Raw genomic sequence first — 14718 nt, forward strand, 5'->3', positions numbered from 1 at the left:
TAAATCTAAAATCTAGTTTTTAGTATGAAAAGACTTACCTAGAGCCCTCTCAAAAGATCATTTTGACTTAATTTAAGAAGACTTTAACTTATTTTAAGGAGTCTTATCAAGACAAATTTGCTCAACGCACTGGCAGACAAATTTGCTTGTTTTCAAGATAAGATGTCTTAAAATAAGTGAATTATTTTTTAAATTAAGTCAAATGATTTCACAAGAAAGCGCTAGGTAACCCACACAGCAAAAGGAAAGGATGTATGACGGCCTCCGGAACGGACCTGCGAAACGGACCCGTATCGGAGTCCAGATGCTCTCAGGAACGGATCCGCTACGAAGGCGGATCGCGGACCCGCCGTGGCTCCGCGCTGCATCCGCCCCGCATCCGCGATTAAAACCTTACCTCCGCGGCGGGTCCGTTTGGGACCCGCAAATTGATACATACATCCGCCGCGGACCCGCAACGGACTCATAAAGGCTCATCTGGCCCGGGTCCGTTTCGGACCCGTTTATCTCATTATCAAAATTCATTCTGTTCTTGCTGTAGGATTAAATAGGATAAACTATAGGATAAAAGCAAAACTATCACTAGGCCTAGCCTAGGCTACTACAGCAAGATAGGCCTACGATTAGCATCGCCTCGTATTTTTAACTTAACAATACTGTCAATAAACCTAACAGAAAAGGTTTAAGTCAAGACATCAATTTACTGTACAAACGTGATCACTACTCAATGGAAATATAAAATGGACATTTATGGAAAGTTACAGGTTATAAGCTATTCTGTTTTTGTTAAGTAGCCTACGTTGCCTAGGCTACTCTACATGAATTTTGAGGTCAAAACCTAATTTAGTGCTTTAATTCAATGAAATGCTGTGCTATGCACATCTAAAATATCAGAAAATGAATAACTGGTGAATGACAAGAAGTTCAATAAAAAGATTGTTTAATGCTTATTTCTCCTATTACTCCATTTGTGTGGATGGAGGCGGAACACGTCTCCTCGTTGCCCGATCCACCGCCAGTTGAAACACCTAATTGCGTGCTTGGTGACCTCAGCGTCCGTGGCTGACCGTGTCACCATGTTTTTCCTCACAGCACCTGTAATCAAACAGACAGATATGTTTATGTTTATGGTATGTAGCATCCAAAGCCAAGTATGCTTACACAATACAATATATGAGATAGGTATTAAGGAGATTAAATTTAAAAAGAAACATGACTTACAAAGCTCCTCTGTTCGCTGCACGTTGAGGGCTGGTGTGGGGGTGGAGGGAGTTGAGGAGGGACTGCCATTCCTGGCCCATAGTGAGGTGGGCGGTGTGCGAGAGGGGGAAAAAATGTATTAAATGGTAGTCATCATTGATAATACACATGGGGCCTTTCTATTCACTAATATTTCAGAGATCAGTCCCTACCTTGAGTAACTCTCCGTATGTTAAATGCGGGTGCAGGTGCAGGGAGTTGAGGTGGTGAAGAGTGTTGCGGTCCTGCCTAATGGTGAGGTGCTAAGGGAGAGAAATGGTTGTGATCTGTTAACCATGGTAGGCTGAGAGCTACAGGGCCAAACAATGGCAAACAAAAACAAATCTCTGGTCATACTGGACATGAATTTGTATGTTTCAACATTTTGGTATGCATCTATATCAACTCCATGAATGGATTGACATTGAAATCAATGTGTTTCAATACAATCTTATAATAATGAATGAACTTTTCAGGCAATATTGCATGAATGCAGATGTTTTAACTGACAAAATATTTGGCTGAGATTTATGTAATGTATGAAGTATGCAGAAAATCTGAGATGGTAATGCAGATGCAATCTGTTGATTTGAAATAGAGTGACTACTGCTGTGTTAATATAGATGGGGCCACTGTATTCAATTTTATTTCAGAGATCAGTCTTTACCTTAACAGTTTTCTCCAGGTTGAGGGGTAGTGACTCTGCTGCCTGGCACTCGGCAAGATGGTGGAGCTGGAGGAATAGATACAAGGAGAGGGGAATGTCTTTAGCACTAAGAATGTTAACCATATCTCTAATATTAATATTATGATTTAGTTATTTCAATGTTAAGAGATTATTACTTACTTTGCCAGTGCAATTGGCTTAGGTTTGAGGCTTCAACTGATATACCAGGCGAGTTGGAAGGTACCTCAGAGATGCAAAGTCACCATTTACTGGCTCTTCTTCACTCTCATCTGAGTCCCCGAAACGATGGCTGTTAAATAACCATATTATTATGGTTATTGCAATCCCAAAATTTCCAAATATACATATAGTACAAGCATCTCTGGTCTATTTTGGAATGCTACGGGAATGTGTTCACATTACATTTTAACAACCCAGAAAGTATCTTCATCAAGCGAACCCAACAGAGGCAATCGTAACGTTAGATGGTAACGTTAGAATCCAGCCGATAAAAGTTGACGCTGCAGAACAAACAAAATAGAAGATGGGGACCAAGTTCCATACAGTTAAGTTACGTTAGCATAATAAATCACAAACAGACGCCAATACCCATTAGTTGTCTGAACCGACTTAAACAGTGATTAAAATGCCGAGGCTTTCATTACGAAGATGGCGGAAGGACACTAAAGTTAAGTTACGTATGAGACCAAACTTGGCAAAATGCAAACGTTAATGCACAGCTAGCTAGAAGCTAGGGCTAAACCATTATCAGTGAGTCAACATGCTAAAGTTGTAGCTAGGTAGCTTTCATAGCAGACGAGTGCTTCACTGACTTCATTGACTGAAATACCAGTGCCAATGTATCAGCTTAATCAAGGATTGCATCGCAAACGTGATCTCAAACATATATATGTATAATAGACATTAGCAATAACTTATGCAATTGCGCCTAGCAGCATGCTAGCTAGCAGCTGTATGCCGCTAGCATAGTAGCACTATGGACTATGGACAACAGCAACACATTAAAACAGACAAGACCAGACTAACGTTAAATAACAATGTGTGTTTTTTAAATCACACTACCATAACATATTCTGCCGAAATTGCTAACCCATTTTAAATCAAATAGGCTACAGACTCATATGAGCATCACAGCTAACAATAACGTTAACTTAGCCTGTTGCTCAAAATTACAAACGTCTGCACTAACGTTAACGTTAGTCCTAATATCAAACAACGTCATTATAATCAAAAAACATGATAAGTAAGTTTTAAGTATAAAACCACAAAGGCCAATGTTTAGCTATTGTGAATGTCGCAATATATTAATAAATATCACTTACTCGAGAGGGTTCAGCGCAACCGTGTCCCAGCAAAGAAAATATCCACTAGTATGACTCTTCTCGGCTCTTGGTGTACAGTCATGTTCAACCGTTACAGTACAGGCGCGTCCGCGCCCACGGATCCGACATGGGTCCACTCAGGACCCGCTGTTTGACAGTAGAATTTACGGAGCCGCCTGGAGGCGGAGCTGATCCTCTGTGCGGCACCAAAACGAATGCGACAGTCACGCGGGTTTGGCGACTTGAAGGCGGATCCGCCTAGGAGTCTACTGCTGTGTGGGAAGTCTCTTTATACTGAAAACAATACCAACTAGTTTTTCTTATCTTGATATAAGATTAATAACACTTGGTTAGATTTTGTTAGATAAGCAGTTTTTGCAGTGTACTAGTTAACTAGTGAGCATATCTGCATTATTAATGCCTTTCACTAGCTTATAGAGGGCATTTTGAGCCTGACATGTTAGCTAGTGAGGACAAAACACTGTCCAAAATGAACTAGCAGGAGAAAAATGCCCCTCACACTAGTTAACTAGTGGAATTTGAATAAATACACAAACGGCTTTTTTGTGCAACTAGTTAACTAGTGGGACGTAACATTGGCCACTAGTTAACTAGTGCGCAATGTCGCACTTGCATGCAAATGAAGAAGGCGGAACAAGGATTTTGATTGGTCCATTTAGGACTCAGAAACCTAGAAAACATGGCTGACTTCGTCCAGGCTGTTCTAAGAGCAAACTTTTATAAACTAAGATCGTTTGAGCATAAAAATATGTTTTCATAACACGTCTAGTGACAAAGTTGTGGTGTATTGCTGTAATCTTCATTCAGTTAATATCTACAATCTTTAGTTTTTCAGTTATTAGTCTGAAAATCGCGATAAAACTGGAGGCATTTGTATATGGTTGCCTAGCAACAAAACGTTTCAGTAACATGAACATTGATGATAGCATTGCTGATGTGGCAAGATTAGCTCAAGTGGTTAAGCAGTAGGAGATTATGTGGGAGACCAGGGTTCAATTCCTTGTGTGAAGTGCATGAAGTTTTTTTCTTGATCTTTGAGCTTTTAATTACTTTTGAAACTATGTGCAGTTAATGTGTACAATCTTTTGTTTTTCAGTTATTAATCAGAAAAGCGTGACTGAATGGATACATTTATGTCTGTGGTTGCCTAGCAACAATAAACAAAGAATAGGCCTAATATTAAAATCGATCCCTTGAATCTTTGGTGTGGATCACTAAGAGCTCACTTGTTAAAGCATGGGGTTTCCCTGTTATTATTAAAAACCATTTTGACAGAATATGAGATACTGCATACTGCAGGCTCTGATTTACTATCTATACTGAAGTACCGTTGCAGAGCAGTGTGTCACTTTAGCCACTAGGGGCACCCATCAGGACCTGATCGCGAGGCTATGAACAGTAAATTTACATTTAGACTGGGTGGGATTCTTACATAATACCCAATAGGAGTCTTCTACCCACCCTCTCATTAAAATTTGCATAATAGCCCTTTCAGGCACTAGTTAACTAGTGAGCTGCTTCACTGCCACACATGCAAACTAGTGAGACTTAAATTGTTCCACTAGTTAACTAGTGGACAAAAACGGTCAGCTTGTTTGTGTTTTTAGGTGTAACTAGTTAACTAGTGAACAAAATATACATGCCACTAGTTAACTAGTAAGGCCCACAACACCCTCACTAGTAAACTAGTGGGTATTTTGGCCTTTGCATGTTAACAAGTGACCATTGTGGCATCTCACTAGTTAACTAGTGGGGCTGAAATGGCCTTCACTAGTTAACTAGTGGGCATTTTGGGGCACACTAGTAAACTAGTGACACTTTTTGCACCTCACTAGTTAACTAGTCGAATGGAAATTGCCATCACTAGTTCACTAGTGGGTGTTTTGGTGCACACTAGTAAACTAGTGACACTTTTTAGACCTCATTAGTTAACTAGTGGGCATTTGTGTCTTCACTAGTTAACTAGTGAGCAGTTCTGCCTTCACTAGTTTACATGTAAGTGTCACATTGAAGCCACTAGTTTACTAGTTAAAGTTCCTTTGGCCAGCATGTTAACTTGTGTGCCACATGCAAATGTTGTGGGTGGGATTTTGTGAAATTCTGCGCTGTGATTGGTTGTTATTTTCTATTTGGACATAGGGAGCCAATACAAAGCCTCAATTTCCAGAGTTCTCCGCCTCCTAATATTAATTCTGCGCCACTAGCTGACTAGTGTGAATTTAGGCTTTAACTAGTTTACTTGTATACATTTATGACCTCACTAGTTAACTAGTTTGGACAAAGGATGCATCAACTAGTTAACTAGTGAGCCTGCTGCCATCACCTAGCTAGCTAGTAAGCCATTTAGTGAGAAGTTTTGCCTTCACTAGTAAACATGTGCACATTTTTGGCTGTCACTAGTTAACTAGTGAGACCCAAAAGCCTTCAACTAGCTGACTGGTATGCACTTTGGCCTTTACTAGTTAACTAGTGGACATTTCTGGCTCTCACTAGTTAACTAGTGAAGCTAATATGTGTTCAATAGTTAGCTAGTGGGCATTTATGCTGTCACTAGTTAACTAGTGTGCACAAACATGGCTCACTAGTTAACTAGTTGACAAAAATGGCTTGCATGTTGGCCTGATATCAAGATATCAGAATAAATGCCCAAGCGGCTGGCCAAATTACATAGAAGTTAACAAGTGGGAATTTGACATTCAGTAGTCAGCTAGTAAACATTTTTGTACCTTACTAGTTGACTAGTAAAATATAGAAGTCTTTAAACTAGTTAACTAGTGCACATTTCAGTGTCCACTAGTTAACTAGTGAACATGCTGAGCATTACTAGTTAACTAGTAAGATATGAAACATATGAACTAGTTAACTAGAGAGAATTTGGACCTTACTAGTTAACTAGTGAGCATTTTGGCTGTCACTAGTTAACTAGTTCACACAGAAATGGCTCACTAGTTAACTAGTGGACAGAAATGGCTTGCATGTACATGGCAATTATGCCTGATATCAAGATATCTGAATAAATGCTCAATCGGCTTGCCATATCTCGGTGTTCATCAGCTTTGCTAACGTGGGTGTGTTATTTCTGATGGGGAGATGTAATTCTGACAGAAACTCACTGAATGTCATGTTTTTTCCAGCTTGACTCGGAGGCCTTTAAATGTGACGACTTTGACTTTCCCTGACAGTTGCTTTTTGGAATCCCTCTAACACATCCACCCATCCGCATCTCCCTCTCTATAGCTCTCTCTCTCTCTCTCTCTCTCGCTCTCACACACATCTCTCTTCTCTCTCTATAGCTTTCCCTCCTCTTGCACTCTCTCTCTTACATCTCTTCTCTTTCCTCTTGCACTCTCTCTCTCAGATCTCTCTCTTCTCTCTCTCTCTCTCTTCTCTCTCCTCTTGCACTCTCTCTCTCACATCTCTGTTCTCTCTCTCTCACATCTCTTCTCTTTCCTCTTGCACTCTCTCTCTCAGATCTCTCTCTTCTCTCTCTCTCTCTCTTCTCTTTCCTCTTGCACTCTCTCTCTCTCTCACATCTCTCTTCTCTCACTTCTCTCTCCTCTTGCCCTCTCTCTCTCTCTCTCTCTCTCTCTCTCTCTCTCTCTCTCTCTGGTTAGATGGGTGCTGGTGGAATAGCGTAGGCTTGTAAACAGGAGGCTCCTAATGAAAGCTTCATTAAAAGCTGCCTGCCCATGAATTAGTCAACAGAAGGAGGGTGTACACACTGACTTACATTACAGAGAGAACCTCGCTAAGTGCACAAGCACACACACACCACAGACACACACACACACTACACACACACACACACACTACACACATACAGAAAGAGAGAGAGGAAGGGAGGGAGAACACACTGCCTTTAAGAGAGAACCTCACTAAGTGCACACACATGCACACACACACACACACACACACACACACGCACATACACAGACACACACACACACACACACACATACAAAAGCACATAAGACAGGAGTGGAAGGTCTCTGTTTGTGCTGTAAGTTCTAATATGATTCATTTACTAATATTTCCATAATTGAACACACTCACTCACACAAACACACATACACACTCACAAACACCCCCACACACATACACACACACACACTCACATACACACTCACTCTCACACACACACACTCATTCACTTATATCTCCAAGATGTAAGGAATCCACTCCTTGGGAATACACAATGATGGTGCTTTAATTAGTGGTACTAATTGCATTATGATTACTTATTCACTGTAAATACAACACTGTAAAAAATAATACTGTGGTTTTGTTGCTTTAACTTAATTTGTTTAGTTAATATAACTAAACTCTGTGAAAATTGTCGAGTCAAAAAGAAATACTAAGTTTTCACTGATTCAACTTTGTTCTAAGTTCAATGAACAAGCACTTTGTTGTCTTCACTTAAATGAACAAGTAGCCCTAACAAAACACGACACATGCTCGTTACTGCCACCTCTGGCCAGACCTGTTTACATCACTTTGCCCTGTTGGAAGAAAAGCACATGGAGGAATCGTCTCAACTTTCATCCGACGTAATCCGTCAATATTCAGTGTTTTTGGTGAGTAAACTATAGTACACAACCACTCAATGAATTGAATGAGTAGAACTATTTCCATATAATTGATGAAACACTTGCATTTCGTAGATGTTTTCGCTTAACCACATATCTCGCTAGTACCAGTAAAAGCTAGCTATTATAATGCTGTAATGTACCAAGCCACTTGAAGAAAACAAGTCTTTTCTCTATTCCTTATGGTTATTTCCCCTTTGTGTATTTAAAATAGCTAAGGAGATGTTTTTGTTTGTTTATTTAAGGCAAGCCAAGTTGGTTGGTGGTTATCTATTTGCATACATTCACTTAGATGGGTACGAACTAGCCTGCTAACTAACGGAAGCTTCTCTTGTCCATCAGCATGTTCTCCCTTCACAAGGACTAATGACAATTTAACCTTAATTCAGATTAGTAAGGGTGATATGTTTGTTTTCACAGTTTGAGCCAAAAGTTTACTTTAAAAACAGCACTGAGAGTGTGTGGCAAGAAATGAGTCAATATCAAAGATCCTTTAGTAGCCTACATCCTATATCAACCATCTCCGATGCTATTTAGCACAGTGGACATAAATGTAGATTATTATTATGAACCCATTAAGCATATCTTTATTAAGCATGACTTCATTCTCACTATGTTTAGTATAGGTGATAAAAGTTACCTAAGCATTTCTACAGTGTTCATAGAAAGTTCTCATTCAAATCTGAATAATATTGTGTATCATAATGTAGGCCATGTAGTATCAATGTTTAACAGATATCTCAATAGGCCTAATGCTTTTACAAACACACTTTTGTGCATTAAAATCTCAGATGCTTGTAATTTATCTCTGTTACAGAAGAGTGTTAATGAAGTGGACCTGTAAACTGAGCCCATTTTCAACGCGGAATCAGAGGGTCATCAGAAGATATACTCTGAAGCACGGACAGCACAGCCACTTTTGCCCCTTGCTCTGCTTGTTTTATCACCTTCAGAAGGCAAGTTGACCTGAACGGACATTTCTACACACAATTGACTTTTTTTATTTTATAGTGTCACCAGGTATTAACAGAATTGCCTGTAGAATGAACACAAAAATATTGATTTAATGTCTTTTATCTTTTCTTTTTTGTTGTCATATTCTGCATTCAATGCATCCTCACGGAATTCAACTGTCTGATGTCTGCTGATCTCTTGTCTTAACTCTTGTCCTTTTCAGAAAAAGGGACCCTGCCATCACAAGCTCCAAGACATTCTTAGATAGCTTGATGCTCATGTAAGTATTGAACATATGACTCCTGCATTCTATGATGTGAATATTAATGAGCTCAGAGTTTTTTCTATTTTGTTTTTGTTTAACATTGTGTTTGCGTTTGTGTGTTTCCTTTTGCCTTTCAGGATTCCAACCAGAATAAGCGAACAACAGTCCTGCTTGGCATGCCCCACTTTCTTCGTCAAGATACTTCCAGCATTCTAAAGACCTGTGAGGTAGGTTTAGCAAATGACTTCAAATGTGATTTGGAAGCACTGGTTGAAATACAAGGACATGCTCTACAGATGGAAACTCATCATTTTATAAAGCATGTAACATTGTATTTGAACTAAGCAGATTATTTTAACTGTTCTAAACTGTAATAGAATAAAAGCATGTCCCTGGTAATGAGTTAAATATTCACCTTTCTGGTGATTTGTTTTTCAGCCAACTGGTCCAGTTGAAGATGTCTTAAAAGAAACCAGTGTGGGGATCCTGATCGTGTATGAGGACTGCAGCAAATGCGTGGTTCTACAAAATCAATGACATATGTCTTGTTTTGGAGGAACAGTTTATCGTCATGGACATTTCCAATATTCCAAAGGCCTTTGAACTCTTTGGACTGATGGGTCTCAATATGGACTACCCGAAGCATCCAAAATTCACGTTTGAAGTACTACAAAAGCTGTTCTTGAACATTGGAAGGAGCTCCTCTTCACATGAACATTGCAGCTGCTTTCTCCAAAACAGGCTGCTTGGTAAAGAGTAGTACAACAACCTTCCGTAGAACTTGGACTTGGTCCTCAGTTTTGATTTGTTTTTATGTGTGTTTTCAGATTATTTTTTCTAATGTAGCATAATGGGTTTCCCCCCCAAATTTGATCCACCTGTGTGTTTTTAGTTCGTTTTTGTTGTTTTCTTTGATATTATGATGTGCATCCTCTCTTTGAAAAAAATAAGTATAAAAGCTTTTAAAAGTTAATAAAAACTAACAAGGAAAATACATGTCTGAACAAATTTATTCCAACTAATGATCCTATTTTGAAACAACATGTAAACTAATCAAGTTAACTTACATGGCTTTTTTGACACAACAAGAGTCTATGTAAAATTTTCAGTTGACTTAACTAAGAAAGATAAGTTAAATCAAATTTAATTTTATGTCAAGTTAACTCAAAAACGTTATGTCAAGTTAACTCAAAAACGTAAGGCAGCGGGGTAACAAACCTTTTTAAGTTAAAAGGGCATATTATTTTTTACAGTGAAAGGGGTTTGATTGTACTTGCAGTCAAACCCCTTTTTTTCACAGGAATCACAACAGTGTCTGTTAGACAGTATTGTAGTCAAGAACACACACACACACACACACACACACACACACACACACACACACACACACACACACACACACTCATTCACTCATTAATGAATACTTAGGTTCATTCATACCAACCAGAGCTAGTGAGCAGAGCTGTTCACTCGGCCGCTCCTCCGCTCAAATTAGCGTCAGGTTGCTCTGCTAAATTACGCTCCCCACTCCACTTCAAAATCATCCCGCTCCATCGAAATCGCTCCACACTCGCTACAATTTAAAGGTGCTCTAAGCGATGGTGGGTAACATCACTTCTGTTGACTTTTCAAACAAAACAGAGAGCTAGCTCGCTACTTCCTCCCCCTCCCTCCTGAGCTGTTCCCGTGCAATTGAAACTCTCCTAAACACGCATCTCGTCTGTGATTTGCTGGAACAGTTCTGTTTTTATGTGCTAGGTTTGCCCAGGTTGTGTTTGTTGCCATTTTTGGAGCCTGGGCTGTCCACAGAGATTGCGTTTTTTTTACAGTGTATTCAGGACACAGTCAACTAAAGGTTGGTTAGGTGATGTTTGCAGTAAGTAACATAAAATGTTTTAACCTAAAAAGCGTGTGGCATCGCTTAGAGCAACTTTAAAAGAATGACAAATAATGTACAAGCGGAATTGTCACCTTAAACAGAAAACTTAAATCCCAAAGAACTAAGAGCAACGGCAATATATTTCACTCATAGAACAATTTTTTAAAAAAATAGTCCTTTAGTCAAGAAAAAACTCACACACCAATGTTGCCAATGCAAATTTTAATCCAATCAGTGATGAAAAATGCAAAGTGCAAATGAGAGTTGGTCAGAGCCGTGCCACTGGATAAGGGGCCACTCATATAGCCTCCTACTGCCCTTAATGACAAAAACAGTTTTTGAGAGGGCTACGTTGTTTGGGAAACTGCGAGTAAGGAGATGTGAAGTACCGCGAGGGTGCAGCAAATGAACTTCAGAAACAATGCATTTAATCTCACAATATTTAGACATCCTCCCCAAGCTCCCAATTAGCCCCTCCGGGCCAGTACTGGAATAATGAAAACCTGTTGCACAATACCTGCAGACAGTTGCAGTTCTATCTACCGTTTTCTTTCCGCTGTCATCATAGGTAAATTTAAATCCAAAATGTTCCCGCACACGTAAGTCTGGTGTGTGGGTTCCTCCTCCAACTCTGGCCTGCCTTCCTTATCTCTTATTATTGCAGCCAGCATATAGAGCATTGCAATAGTCTATCCTTGAGGTCACGAAATCATGGGTTCATTTCTCGGCATCTGGTAAGGATAAGGACTTCCTTATCTTTGAAATGTTCCTTAAATGGTAAAATGACGTTTTGGTGATCTGTTTTATGTGATTATTTAGTGATAGGTCCTGGTCAATTATAACTCCTAGGTTTTTAACACTTGTGGATGAGATCATTGGAAGATCACTATATGTAGCCTTTGATGAGAATAGGATATCCCTCATCTTTTCAGGACCTAAAACCATGACTTCTGTTTTAGAGTTCAAAAGCAGAAAATCATTCGTCATTCATGTCTTTATATCTCTTATACATGTTTCAAGTTTGGCTAATGAGGTTAATTCATCAGGTTTTATGGAGAGGTATAGTTGTGAATCATCTGCATAAGAATGGAAATGAATGCGATGTTTCCTAGTTTCAGAGCCTAGGGGAAGCATAGATAAATTACAGGGGCCCCAGTACTGAGCCTTGAGGCACTCCATATTTTACCATAGAGATGGTTTTATGGACCTGTAAAAATTCCCGACGGTTAGATAGGTATGATCTAAACTAAGCGAGTGCTGAGTCTTTGATGACTATCAAATTTTCAAGCCTATGAAGTAGTATGTCATGGTCTATGGTGTCAATGGGCATATCCATTATCAGCAGCAATGAGAAGGTCATTAAAAACTTGAACTAATGCTGATTCAGTACTGTGGTGAACTGTGAAGCCAGACTAATGTAATTCCTGGATTTTGTTCATATGTAAGAAGGCACCAATTTGTTGAAGACATGAAAGGGAGATTTGATATAGGCCTATAGTTGGCCAGGTTGTTAGGATCAATGCTAGGTTTTTTGAGGCGTGGCTTAATAACAGATGTCTTAAACAACTGCGGTACATGCCCTGATAGCGTTGAATTATTTACAATCTGGAGCAAAACATTATCCAGCAAGGGGAGAGCAGTCTTAAGAAGGTGAGTAGGAATAGGGTTTAGTAGACTAGTTGTAGATTTTGATGAGGAAATTGTGGAGGTGACACGTACGTGTGTGTGTGCATGTGCATGTGTGTGCATTCGTGTGTGCGTGCGTGTGTGTTATTGTGTGCGTGTGCGCGTACGTGTGTGTGTGTGTGTGTGTGTGTGTGTGTGTGTGATGTGATAGCTTCATGCAGCAAAACAACAGTTCTGTCCCTGGGTGTGCCACTGCTGAAACTCCAGAGGTACAGAGACAGACAGGCTCTCTTTGAAGTCTTCCTCTCTTCTCCCCATGCTTGGCTGGCTTTGGAAACACACGCGCGCACACACACACACCCACATGCACACACACACACACACGTGCACACACACACACGTGCGCACACACACACACACACACACACACACACCCACATGCACACACACACACACACGTGCACACACACACACGTGCGCACACACACACACACACACACACAAAAGTGGAAGCGGTGGAAGCATCTCCTTTGACACCTCCTGCAGCAATTTGCACTGAGGAATGTCACATAATCTCTGAAAGACTGTGTGTGTGTTTGTTTGCATGTGCGTGCATGCTTATGTGTGTGTGTGTATGTGTGTTTCTGTGTTTGTCTGTCTGTCTGTGTGCGTGCGGGAGTGTGTGTGTGTGTGCTCTCTGTCACACAAACACACACACTCACACGCAGATTTCCAGTTCCACACATTAGTGGGTGTAAACATGCTGGATTGCACAAAAGTCAATTAATTTGAACTTACTGGGAAATGGAAAGGAGGGAGAGAGGGAGGAGAGAGAGAGAAGGAGGGAGGAGAGAGAGATAAGGAGGGAGGAGAGAGAGAGAAGGAGGGAGGAGAGAGAGATTTGAAGCACAGCAAGCAGAGAGAGAGAGGAGGGAGAGAGAGGGAGAGGAGAGAGAGGGAGAAGAGGAGAGAGAGAGGGAGAGATCAAGAAAGCGAGAGAGAGAAAAAACAAAGGAGAAATAGAATATACTGTGTATGTTTGCAGTCAAAACACTAATTAGATGTACAGGGATTTCCCACATTCAAAAACATGAAACTATTTGAAGACAGTACACACACACACACACACACACACACACACACACACACATCCATACAGAGAGAAAGACGGTACATATTATTTTGAGTGGTTTAGTTTTAAGTCAATTTAAATAGTTTTTTATCCATTGATCCGCAGAGGAGAAGAGTTAGCAGTGAACAGAGTCCACTGACTCTATTGGGAAATGTTCACAAAGTGAACAGAGTCTGGTGACTCTCCATTGGGAAACATTCACTAAGTGAATTTTTTCACTAATTTAGTTACTTTTAGGAAGAACTAGTAACTGTATCTAATTACTTTTTAAAAGTAACTTGCCCAACACTGATTATTTCAGTAAGCTACTGTAAGTAGGGAGATTTTGCATGATACGTGTGGTAAGTCACCAGGTTTTTTTAAAGTGTGGTAGTCTACGTCACCTTCTATCCCACAAAAGTCAGTGTACTGGATGCTGTTTTGCCACTCTAGAGAGAACTGGGCAAAAAGGTAATATGCCTTCACAAAACAGCCACATGAAACCCGGTCCATAGGTCTTCTTTTCATCAATGTCGATGAAATAGCAGCTATCGATGTAATATGACACCGTCAACTTTCTGGCAACAGACATGTTCACATTAACATAACAGAAGCTATTCAATATATCGACAGATTCGAGAGTGACTAGTGCTAGACGTCCCCGTTTTTGATAGTCTGTCCTGTCCTGAAATCTAATTCTATATTCTTGGTTCCTGGTGTTTTGTTAAAATTGCCAGCTGTTCTGGTTATCATCTTTGAAATTTAGCTCCTACAGTAGGAGCTTATTGTAGTTAATATGCCGAGATAGATAACTCTAACTTTAGGTTAGCCCATTTCAGGGGTTGGTAGCATCAGAATACCAGTGGGTATTTTTGTTGTGTTTATTTTGTTCCATATTTAGTCTTTATCAAATTAAGTGTTTTTGACTGGATAGCACTGACTAGTTTACAGTGTTGTAGGTTAAGTTAGCCAGGAGCTAGCACTAGCAGCTAGCTTGCAGGAAGGCGGGATCTCTCTGTGTTCACTT

General features: G+C 40.0%; 2 long non-coding RNA genes across 3 annotated transcripts; one reads left to right on the top strand and one right to left on the bottom strand.

Moving 5' to 3' along the window:
- Positions 1 to 923: 923 nt before the first annotated feature.
- Positions 924 to 3497, bottom strand: LOC143099536 (uncharacterized). 2 transcript variants are annotated; one of them, XR_012981643.1, is made up of 7 exons: positions 3250 to 3497; positions 2330 to 2427; positions 2087 to 2216; positions 1907 to 1972; positions 1413 to 1502; positions 1222 to 1292; positions 924 to 1095 (listed from the first exon to the last, which is right to left on the bottom strand). It is a non-coding gene; the product is annotated as an uncharacterized LOC143099536 (long non-coding RNA). The 2 variants fall into 2 exon arrangements; XR_012981644.1 differs by lacking the exon at positions 3250 to 3497 and adding an exon at positions 2990 to 3139.
- A 4252-nt stretch (positions 3498 to 7749) lies between these two features.
- Positions 7750 to 9605, top strand: LOC143099537 (uncharacterized). The gene is made up of 5 exons (XR_012981645.1): positions 7750 to 7844; positions 8674 to 8812; positions 9034 to 9090; positions 9213 to 9302; positions 9514 to 9605. It is a non-coding gene; the product is annotated as an uncharacterized LOC143099537 (long non-coding RNA).
- Positions 9606 to 14718: the final 5113 nt, after the last annotated feature.

Source organism: Alosa pseudoharengus, unplaced genomic scaffold (assembly GCF_046254945.1).
Source record: "Alosa pseudoharengus isolate Yale_2024_CS ecotype anadromous, Long Island Sound unplaced genomic scaffold, YU_APseudo_1.1 YU_APseudo_1.1_scf_3, whole genome shotgun sequence".
Classification (NCBI taxonomy): Eukaryota; Metazoa; Chordata; class Actinopteri; order Clupeiformes; family Clupeidae; genus Alosa; species Alosa pseudoharengus.